General features: G+C 40.1%; 1 long non-coding RNA gene across 1 annotated transcript; it reads right to left on the bottom strand.

The window, feature by feature from the left end:
* Positions 1-876: 876 nt before the first annotated feature.
* On the bottom strand, positions 877-8,689 carry LOC117355161. The gene is made up of 4 exons (XR_004538315.1): positions 8,650-8,689; positions 7,868-7,939; positions 3,082-3,238; positions 877-1,302 (listed from the first exon to the last, which is right to left on the bottom strand). It is a non-coding gene; the product is annotated as an uncharacterized LOC117355161 (long non-coding RNA).
* Positions 8,690-11,714: the final 3,025 nt, after the last annotated feature.

Raw genomic sequence — 11,714 nt, 5'->3', positions numbered from 1 at the left:
TGCTACCACAACAGATAAAGCAGATCATTTAAGTCCAGCTATAGTGCATCTGCCTTTGCTACAATGTATTTAGCGCAGGGGAAAAGTTCTTTCTCAGCAGGTGGTGCCTCTCATCCGCCCTTGTCTCCGCCCCTGCTCCCGCCTACTCCCCTTTCCCTTCCTTTGCACCTCTAGTTGAAGTTGCTGCTTGCGGTGATCAACAATGTGCTGCTCGTGACTCCATTGGCTCTCCCTCTGATGTCTTTTCCTATGCGCGGCATTCGGAAGTGACGCCAATGGGAGAGCCGATGGAGTCGTGAAGAGCACGTTGTTGACTGCCACAAACAACAACTTCAACTAGAGGTATGGGGGAAGGGTAGGGCGGGCAGAGAAGAAGAGGGGTGTCAGCACCCCCACCAATATGGTGGCCAGGGCGGTCCGCCTCCCCCCCTTACTACGCTACTGCACTAAGCACAATCCTTGCTCACTGCATAGAAATTTTTTTTTTTTTTAATCTTTATTGATTTTCCAAACAACCATTGTGTAAACAAACAATTCCAAAATACATAAAATTACAAGAAAAGAACATTAAACCTATAGACATTAATGAATAATTATTTTCCCCCACCCCCCACCAAATAATCAGAAAGAAGATACCTAAAAGAAACTATCCAAATGTTCCCTGAATTAAACTCCAGTGCAAACCCCTCCCTCTCCCACCCGCCCACCCTGGATGTGAATGCTGAAAGATCAACAAAATTAAATAAGTTATCATTCCTTACAATACTTAGGGCTCTTTTTACGAAGCCACGTTAGCGTTACCCCCCGTGCTAGCCGAAAAACTACCGCCTGCTCAAGAGGAGGCAGTAGCGGCTAGTGCGTCTGGCGGTTTAGCGCGTGCTATTACACAGGTTAAATCGCTAACACGGCTTTGTAAAAGGAGCCCTTAGTCAATGGTTCCCAAACATCCATAAATTTCTTGTACCGTCCCTGTTGTATGGCCATCGAGCGTTCCATTTTGAAAGTATAACACAGAGATTCTCACCAGAAAGTATAATTTAACCTATTCCAGTTCTTTCCAAGAAATTGTTGCAATTAACACATGGTAACTGCAAGTTTTTACTACATATAAGTAAAAGGGCTCCTAGGTCAAGAACCAAGCTGCAAAATTATATATTGCAATGCGATACACTATTAAATGGGCAGCTTCCCAAAACTGAAAGGTTTGCTCCTGGTATAAACAAGTAGAAACTGTCCATGAAGAACTGCTTAACGCTTTGACAGTAAAGACATCAGATTTTTAATGTACGAACAGCATGACACCTGTCATAAAAACAAAAGAAGATATAGTTTCGTGATAAGTACCCCTGAAATTACTGTTTCAGTTTTTAATTTTTCAATGCAACTCATGGACATTTCATGAAACTACAAACAGCAACATTTACAAATGTAAAAAAAAAACCCATTGAATTATCTCCTTCCCCCTCCCCCCACTTTTACAAAGCCACACAGCAACGGAACCGGAGCCCATTAATTCCCAATGGGCTTTAGTGCGATTACCATGGGCCGCCACGCTATTCAGCTTAGTATAAGGGGGGGGGGGGTGTATGTGATTAATCATAATCATGTGATTGTATAGAATACTTTGTTGAAATACTAGGAGTGTCCAAAGCAGTAGAAGCAATATTCATCCAGTGACGGTCATTAATTTTTAAACGCTGACTTTACATTACATTACATTAGAGATTTCTATTTCGCCTGTGCCTTGCGGTTCTAGGCGGATTACAATATAGAAGATATCTGGGCATTTCCAGTAGAATTGCATTACAGGAGAAGAGTAAATTACAGGTAACGGTAATGAATTACGATACATTCAAGATTACAGAATATGTTACATTACAACAGATTCAAGTTACAGCAGATGGAGAGTAATAACATATACATGTTGGCGAAGGTGGTTACATAGCGTTGATGATTACATGACGTTGGTTACATAATGTTGATGATATTGTCTGTAGAGGTGTTTAGTTTGAGGATTGGACAAAGTGTTACTATAGGGGTGGTATTCCCAAGGGATTGATCGTGAGCTCATTAGATGGAGGTTAGAGTGATGGGAAGTATTTTTTGAATAGAAGTGTTTTTATTTCTTTTCGGAACACTTTTATGTCTGTTGTTTTGGTCAATAGCCCTGGTGGACATCTGGGGCTAATTGCCCTGCTGCTAGCCACCGGAGCTTAGGGAGGGTGCTGGGATAACTTTTCAAATGCTTTTTAGCCCTCCAAGCCCTCACCCGCGCTTAAATGTGGGTGCCAAAACCCAACTTAAAACCTTGTGCCCAACTGATGGCAATTGGTGTGCAAATCTACAATGTTGTGCCTAATTTCTGGGAATACCTATGACCTGCCCAGGCCCCTCCCATGGCCACACCCCCTTTTTAGTGGCACTCTGTGAAATTTAAGCATGCATGTTATAGAATAGGGCACAGGCCAGATGCACATGTAACTCCAAATGAGTGCCAATTAACACTAATTATTGATTGTTTAGATGCCTTATCTTATATGTACAATTTTATGTAACATGTATAATTCTATGTAGCGATATGCTGCTTGTAGCTCCCATAGAACTTTAATTTACAAGGATTTGGCGGGATATAAGATTGCAAATAATATAACATTAATTAGTTTGTGCTCAAATCTGGGTTCCACGGCCAAATTTGGGCACCCAACTTTGAGCGACCTAAATAGAATCGAGTTGGCTTCAGACAGTTTATTTCTAAGTACCTCTTGTGGACTTGCCCTCCATGTGTTAATGTAATATATTTGTATTCTAATATTTTCAAATTGGTGCTTCAAAGTTCATCCACTGGTCTCATTGCTCGCTGACACCAAGGGCTCCTTTTACTAAGTTGCAATAGCGGTTTTAGCGCGCGTGCTAGACGCTAAGACCAGCATTGAGCTGGCGTTAGTTCTAGCAGCGTAGCGTTGGTTTAACACGCGCTAAAATTCTGCGTGCACTAAAAACGCTATCGCAGCTTAGTAAAAGGAGCCCCAGATGCATTTATACGTCTGTTTAATACTGAAATATTTTTATTATTTTGCATACCTTCTGAATCTTAGCCACTTAAAGCAGTAAAATTTACAGGTATGAAATATGGGACAAAAAATGGCTGCTGGGCAGGTGGAGGCTGTGGTCGATAATATGATGGTTGATAACGTGGTGGTTGATAATATCTGATGACTCTGTAACCTCGTTCACGTGTCTGTAAATAGAAGTTTAAGATTACTCAAGAACAGTTCAAGGAGCTTTTTTAAAAATTCTGCATGCACATAAAATTTTTTCATGAAAAATTTGGACTCTGATGTAGGGCTCCTTTTACGAAGGTGCGCTAAGTATTTTAGCGCACACACCGGATTAGCGTGCGCTAGCCGAAAATTTACTGCCTGCTCAAAAGGAGGCGGTAGTGGCTAGCGCACGCGGCAATTTAGCGCGTGCTATTCTGCGCATTAAGGCCCTAGCATGGCTTTGTAAAAGGAGCCCATAGTGTTTACAAATGGGTTTATTTTGCATAAATCATTATCAAAATAAATCTCATCCTTACATAATGCCATGCTGGGTACAATCTTATTCAAGTGCAATATATAAAGGTAACATATTGAGGTACATTTTGAAGTTATTTTTGTATTAGGCTGGTGTTACTCTCCAAAACTGGGACTATTTCTGTTCTTTTCTGCCACACTTTCCAAGTCTTTAATTGTACAGTAATACCTTAGAATTCGAACTTAATCCGTTCTAGAAACCCGTTCGAGTTCCAAAGCGTTCGAGTTCTAACACAATTTTTCCCATTGAAAATAATAGAAACTGGATTAATCCATTCCTGGATCCCACAAACTCAAATTTTAACAGTAAATATACTGGATTTTAAGGTAAAATATTAACAAATATTCCAAAGCAGCATTCAGATTCTGGGGCACAAACACACACATGCAATGTGCAGGGCGTTCGGATTCCAAAGCAGAGTTTGGATTCTGGGGCAAAATGTGCTTGAATTTTTAGCTCGGATTCCAAGTTGTTCGAGTACTGGGATGTTCGGATTCCAAGGTATCAGTGTATTTTTTGGTATCCTATGATCAGTTTGAAGACTGGGAGAGGATTGTCGATGAGAGTGCTTTATGCCCCACTATTGCTACACTATGAGGGGCCGCTGAAAAGTTCTCATTCCAACCAAGAGAATGATGTGGTGCCATGAAACGTACAAGTTATTCCATACTTTTCTTGACACTTGATGGCTGCTTAAGAAGCTGTGGAACCACGGGGTGCAAGGGGATGTCCACCGATGGATCAAAAACTGGCTGGCAGGCAGGAAACAGAGGGTTGGAGTAAAGGGCCATTACTCAGACTGGCTATGGGTCACGAGCGGAGTTCCGCAGGGGTCGGTGCTGGGACCGCCCCTGTTCAATATATTTATTAACGACCTGGAGGCACGAACTAAATATGAGGTTATCAAATTTGCGGATGACACCAAACTCTGCAGCAGGGTTAAAACCGCGGAAGACTGCGCAGACCTGCAAAAGGACCTAACGATACTGGAAGAGTGGGCAAAAAAGTGGCAAATGAGCTTTAACATAGAGAAATGCAAGGTCATGCATGTAGGGAAAAAGAACCCGATGTTCAACTACAAAATGGGGGGATCACTGCTAGGAGTAAGTAACCTTGAAAGAGACCTGGGGGTGATGGTAGACACAACATTGAAGGCGTCGGCACAGTGCACGACAGCCTCAAGGAAAGCAAACAAAATGTTGGGTATCATTAAGAAGGGTATCACGGCCAGGACGAAGGAAGTCATCATGCCACTGTATCGTGCAATGGTGCGCCCACATTTGGAGTACTGTGTCCAGTACTGGTCGCCGTACCTCAAGAAGGACATGGCAGTACTTGAGGGAGTCCAGAGAAGAGCGACTAAACTGATAAAGGGTATGGAAAACTTCTCATATGCTGACAGGTTGAAAAAGCTGGGGCTATTCTCCCTGGAAAAGCGGAGACTTAGGGGAGACATGATAGAAACCTTCAAAATCCTGAGGGGCATAGAAAAGGTAGACAGGGACAGATTCTTCACACTGTGGGGAACCACAAGTACAAGGGGGCACTCGGAGAAATTAAAAGGGGGCAGGTTTAGAACAAACACTAGGAAGTTCTTTTTTACCCAGAGGGTGGTGGACACATGGAATGCGCTTCCGGAGGCGGTGATAGGCCAAAGCATGTTACATGGCTTCAAAGAAGGTTTGGATAGGTTCCTAGAGGATAAGGGAATTGAGGGGTACAGATAGGAATGAAGGTAGGTTATAGGAATAGTCAGGGACCACTGCACAGGTGATAGGCCTGATGGGCCGCCACGGGATGGACCTCTGGTCTGACCCAGCGGAGGCAACTTCTTATGTTCTTATGCTGTTTTAATGATTTAATGAGACAGAATCAGCATGGGTTCAGCCGAGGGAGATCTTGCCTCACCAATTTGCTTGACTTCTTTGAAGGTGTGAATAAACATGTGGATAAAGGTGAGCCAGCTGATGTAGTGTATCTAGATTTACAGAAAGCTCCTCATGAGAGGCTCCTGAGAAAATTAAAGAGTCATGGGCTAGGTAGCAAAGTTCAGTTGTGGAATAGGAATTGGTTATTGGATAGAAAACAGCCTATGCCTAGCATAGGCATCTTTTATAGAATCTTGCCCTAAGTAATTTGTATGTATATCCTGAGGGCTGTTCTTGATATTTTTGCAATTGTGTCTGTTTTACTCACAATAAAAAAAAGAAAAAAATCACTTCTTGGTTTATTTGTTGTGATTTTTGTGAACTGAATAAAAAGCATACAGTGATATGGAGACTAAAACTATGCCAGGGTACACCTGGCGGGGCCTCCGCGTGTGCGGATCACCGGACTTGATGGACCCAGGGTCTGATCCGGAGATGGCAGTTCTTATGTTGTATCATTTTGGGGAGAGCTGGATTAAAATATCACTAGTAATGATGTTTGGTTTTCTGTGTGCAATGCAGAACCCAGCATGCCTCACAAGTTGTACTTTTATTGATGTTCTTTCAATCATAACAAAAGATGTTCCCCCTCCCCCCCAAACACTATAGGCTTAAAATGTTTATTTGCAATGCCATTAGGCCCATAAAATTGCCTAAAATTATCTTTCTGCTCTGAGTGCATCTACTTAGGCCTAACGAAAAAAAGTCTTCGCAGACTCCAGCTTATCCAGAACACTTCGGCTAAGCTGATTTTCGCTAAACGCAAATATGACCACGTCTCCCCTCTACTTACCAATCTTCACTGGCTCCCAGTACTTTCCAGAATTCATTTCAAATGCTCCTGCCTGGCTTTCAAGATCATTCACGGCATCCTTCCGCCCCCAATCCCTCTATCCTTCCTCGCCCCGACACCAACTACCACCAGATCAGCCCACAGACATAAACTATCCTTCTCCTCTCTACACGGCATCCTCCACACAGGTAAACTGGGTAGATCCCTCCTCTCCAAAATCACCGGCCTCTGGAACGACCTCACTGTCCCGCTGCGGAACCTGGGCTCCCTCCAACTATTCCGAAAACAACTGAAAACCTGGCTTTTCTCTAGCATATAATAATCTCTTCTGATTACATCCCTTCTTTTTATGCTTTGTAAACTCTTTCTCTTCTCTCTTCCCATATTTTTTAAACTTTGTAAACCGTGTCGAGCTCCACTTCAGTGGAGAAGATGCGGTATATAAACCTAAGGCTTAGTTTAGTTTAGTTTAGAGTGGGGAGATACAGGGAAAAAATTAAGACTGTGGGGACGGTGAAGGAACAAGGATGAAAAATTCAGGGACAGTGAGGGGACAGGGATGAAAATGAGGAGATGGGGATGAATCCCTGTCCCTGCATCAATCTCTAGTAGGAACTAGTGCAAACTGTCACCATGCTAAATTTTAGCACAAATCTGTGCCATTAAGGCCATATTCTATATCATATGGCACCCTAAAGTTTGGCACTAATTAGAACAGCGCATAATGTGGTTCTGTAAAAGGTACACATACCTTAAAGTATCACGCTATGTGCCAGTGCGTAGCATAACTTTTAGGCGCACCCATTTAGGCCAAGGAAAACCAGGCCTAAATACGTGCACCTAACTTGTGCATGCATCGGGAATGCCCACAATCTGCTCATACTCCTCCCCTAGCCATGCATCCTTTTCAGATTCATGCACTCGAACTGGCACACAGCGCTACACCTAACAAGTAGTGTGTGTAACTTCTGATCCGCGGAAATTAGCGTCAATTAGGAGGTGTTACTTGCCAATTATTGGTGCCAATTAGGTCTGTTAAACAATTATGTTGTGCACGGAAATTGGCTGTGCACACCAGTTTGCACGCACAACTTAAGGCACCACTTACAGAATTTGAAGGTTAGTGTATGCTAATTCACATCTTTTTATTTATTTATTTATAAGTTTCCAAATTTACAATTCAAGATTAAACTTGTACAGAAAGTGATTTAAAACAAAGAAAAATTTTACGGATACATAAAAGGTAAGTATTGCTTAATCGACTCAAGTCCACAATAAGATCCAAGATGTAATATAAACGGAGTAATAAGGAAAAATTAACATTAAGAAGCGTGATACACGATTAACTGATGTACAGGCGTCTAAAACTTTTTATAGCCCTCATATCTTTTCCTTCTCCATGTTAATTCACATCTTAACACAGTTTAGTTAATAGTCCCCTAAATAGCTGATTATCTCCTAGTAGTCAAATTAAGCACTTTCATCATACTGGAAAGCAAATACTAGGGACAACTGTGATGAAACACTGTACAATGTTTGTGTTCTTTCTAGCAAAGAAAGCTATTCTTACCTGTTGACCAATTGTTAAAGCCATGAGGCACAAAAACACGATTATGACTCTCATTTTTTGTGCTGCAGTATTCTAGAAATGAAAAATATTCAGGTCAGTATTAATTTTTAGCTAAACAAATTTCAGTCTTAAAGCCGAGGTTCCCCTTATTATTTTCAAAGTATTGCAATCATTGTCCAAATGCTTCAGTCAAAATATCCAAAATAAATAATCAAGGTTGAGAGTCCATTACGCATCTTCAAGATGACGTGCATAGGCCCCCCATTTATAGGTAGCGCTCAATGAAACATTTCAATGAAACATAATTTATGTTTATTGAAATGAGACTTTATATTACATAAAGTGTAACTAACATAAAGTGTAACTAAAATTATATTGTGTTTTCGTTAATTCAGACTAAACTCAAAGACCTGCCCATCAATGCCCATAACTGAACTCCAGGCCCTCTGGCAATCATTTTTATAGCACACACAAATTTAGTTTTTCTTTAAAATGTGCACAGATGAAATTTTTTTCCGCACACAGCCTATGAAAAATTAGAGGGAACATTGGTCAGAAGGAGCAGCATGGGGCTTGAACTCACAACCTCAGGGTGTTGAGGCTATAGCTGTAACCATAGCTGTAACCACTAGGCCGTTCCTTCCTCCTTCCTTGCTTATATGAAATTCAGAGGTGTGCAAAAGCAGTACAGATGATAAAAATCTAGATAAGTCAGTGGAAAAATTAACCTGAGCTGAAATATGTGAATAGTTAACAGAAAAATAAAGCATATGCATGTTTACCTGCCTCCAGCTGTGAGTGATGTGTCCAGAAGTAGATTGGCTCATGCTTAAATTCAAATCACCTGCTATTTATATAGTTTGCTTGACCATGTGAAACATATTAATATTGACATGATAATTAAGTATCTGTACTGTAGGTGTGACCTAATGGTTTCAAAACAAAAGTTTTATGAGCTTAGCCAAACATGAGCCTTTAATTAGAGCAAATCTCACTTAAACCAGTGCTTGTTAAGAAAGAAATACTCTATGCTGAAAATGTTAAGAAGCTGTCACACAACATTCATTCTTATCACACAGCTTTATTCTACTAAAAATAATTAATTTTATTTTAATTTATCCCCGAGAGGGCATAGCCTCATTTGGAATACTATTTTATAGGTGGTCTGCTGGTTATTGAGCTCTAGTTCGGGACCAGACACAGTTTGGGTTTTTTTGTTTGTTTTTTTTCTTCTCCCCTTTCCCGTGAGCCACTTTTTTGGTCGCCCAGGGGCCACATGAGTTCGGGACTCTGGCATTTTTGTCACCTACAGGTAGCCATCACTTCTGCTTTCCTGGGAGGTAGGGTTGTTTTGTTTTGATGGGGGAGGGGGGGATTTGGGAAGATTGTATTATGCTGGATCTGTTCTGCCTTGTTGCTTGTTTTGTTTCTGTTTGTTCTAACCTATGTTGTTTGCATTATATCTTTTATTCATAATAAAAACAGATTTGAGCATAATTTAATGGCACATTTATATTCTGTTTAACCAAAAAAATAATTGGCTCAAGGTGGATCACATATAGCTTAAAAAAAATCACATTTCATAAGAATAATAGAAAATCATTTCAAGATCCAAAAATCAATACCCCAAATTACTTAAACATTGATTTTATAAAAGCCCACTAAATATTAAAGCATTTCTTAACAAGGAAGATTTTCAGTTCCTGCTTAAATTGCATATAACTCCCCCCCCCCCCTATTATAAAACTGCAGTGCGTTTTTTAGCGCCGGCTGCTGCAGTAACAGCTCTGATGCTCATAGGAAGTCTATGAGTGTCAGAGATGTTACCGCTGCGGTCAGTGCTACAATCTTAAAGAATGGTCTGAAATTTGATAGCTAAAATTTAATGTTAAGAAATGCAAGGTCATGCATTTGGGCTGCAAAACCCCGAGGGAACGGTACAGTTTAGGGGATGAAGAACTTATGTGCATGACAGAAGAGCGGAACTTGGGTGTGATTGCATGTGATGATCTTAAGGTGGCCAAACAGGTTGAAAAGCATAACCGGCACTAAACGTGATTCTATAAGTTGCACATAACTTTCATAGATTTGTGCTTAGCTTTGCACTAGTTGGCACAGATTTTTTAGGCACGATATATAGAATCAGGTCCATTATGTATACTGCTATGATTTGTCTTTTCTGCCTACTCTCCGTCTCCCCATCGAATTACATATACAATTATACTTTGTTTTAAAATTTGACAATCATATTATACAGTCATTTACACTTTAACAGCACTTAAATTCACTCAGAATTATATTCTATGACAAATACATATAGCATCCCTCCCTTCTACTTATCCCAAAATTTGCACTCAAAATTAAAAAAATCTACCAACCCACCCTGGACGTGTAATATCAAAAGGGGAAAATCAACAATCACTCCTTACAGAATTTTATCAATGGCTTCCAAATATCCATAAACTTCCTATAATGTCCCTGTTGTATGGCCACCATACGTTCCATTTTGAAAGTCTGACATAGAGATTCCCACCAAAAAGTATAATTTAATCGATCCCAGGTTTTCAAGTTCCTCAAAATAAGTTGTATGGCAACCCTTGTCATTATAAAGAGAAGTTTGTTATTCTGAGCAGATATTTTGCTTTTAGCCCTCATTAACGTACCAAATAGGATGGTATCGTACGTCAATGCCACTGGATTTTCCAATATTTTGTTCACTTGATCCCAGATGGATCTCCAAAATTTAAGTATCAAGGGACAATAGATGATCCAATGTCCCAACTTCGAGACGACAGTACCAGTGTAAATGACTATAATATGTTGCACTTCTTTTTGGCTTTAAAACGAATAAAGATTTACACACACAAAAAAATTTGACTATCAAATTTACTAGCATTCCTCGACAAGCTCTTAATCCCATACACACCATTCAGGACCTTATGATCCGCTGACCTAAATTTGCTTGCAATCCCCTCTTTAAAAATAATTAATACTAGAAGAAATGAAATATTTACAATATATGCGCCGCAGTTATGGAATACTTTGTCGAACGAAATCTTGATAGATTCAAGTGCTCCCTAAGTCTTTTCTATACAAAGATGCTTTTGAAAATTAAAATCTTCAATTAAATAACATTTCTTTCTAAAGAAGCATAAATTATACAAGGCTCCAGACATTTCCCCTGTTAACCCAATTTGTATTTCCCATATGCCTGTTTCTTTCCTTTAATTATTGTAGTTCTACCCCTGACCCTCTCTGTATCATGTGTGTCCTTATTTGATTTTGCCTATGTTCTTAATTTGTAATATTGTATCCCTGTTTTTAAAATGTACATCGCTTAGATGTATTATAAGTGATTTTATCAAATTTTAAATAAACCTGAAACTTGAGAAATTGCTTATTATATTTAGCCCATTTTATATGGCAGTTTTATTATTATTATTGTATATGAGATCATTAGGACAGTATCTAAGTAGTCTTCATGTTGGATATTACTCATATGCAGACGGCATTGTATAGTTTTTCCCATTTAATACCTCTGTTGTGGAAATGTATGTAGAAATGGATAGGGTTTCCTTAGACCAGAGATAGATGAGGGAGAAAAGTCTGCAAATTAAAAGTGTCTGTGCTATTTTGCACATGGCCTTGCCTTTCTGCCCTGCCTTTTCAGACCCTACTGAATTATGCAAATGAGGCACCTCAATGAACCTATGCCCTGTATCGGTAGCATGGTATATTGCTACACCTTGGGTTTTGGCCAGGTACTAGTGACCTGGCTTGACCACCGTGAGAACGGCCTACTGGTCTGACCTAGTAAGGCTATTCTTATGTTCTTATGTATATGGCC

The sequence above is a fragment of the Geotrypetes seraphini genome, chromosome 1 (genome assembly GCF_902459505.1).
Source record: "Geotrypetes seraphini chromosome 1, aGeoSer1.1, whole genome shotgun sequence".
In the NCBI taxonomy this organism is placed as follows: domain Eukaryota; kingdom Metazoa; phylum Chordata; class Amphibia; order Gymnophiona; family Dermophiidae; genus Geotrypetes; species Geotrypetes seraphini.
This window is presented reverse-complemented; position numbering and strand designations above follow the sequence as displayed.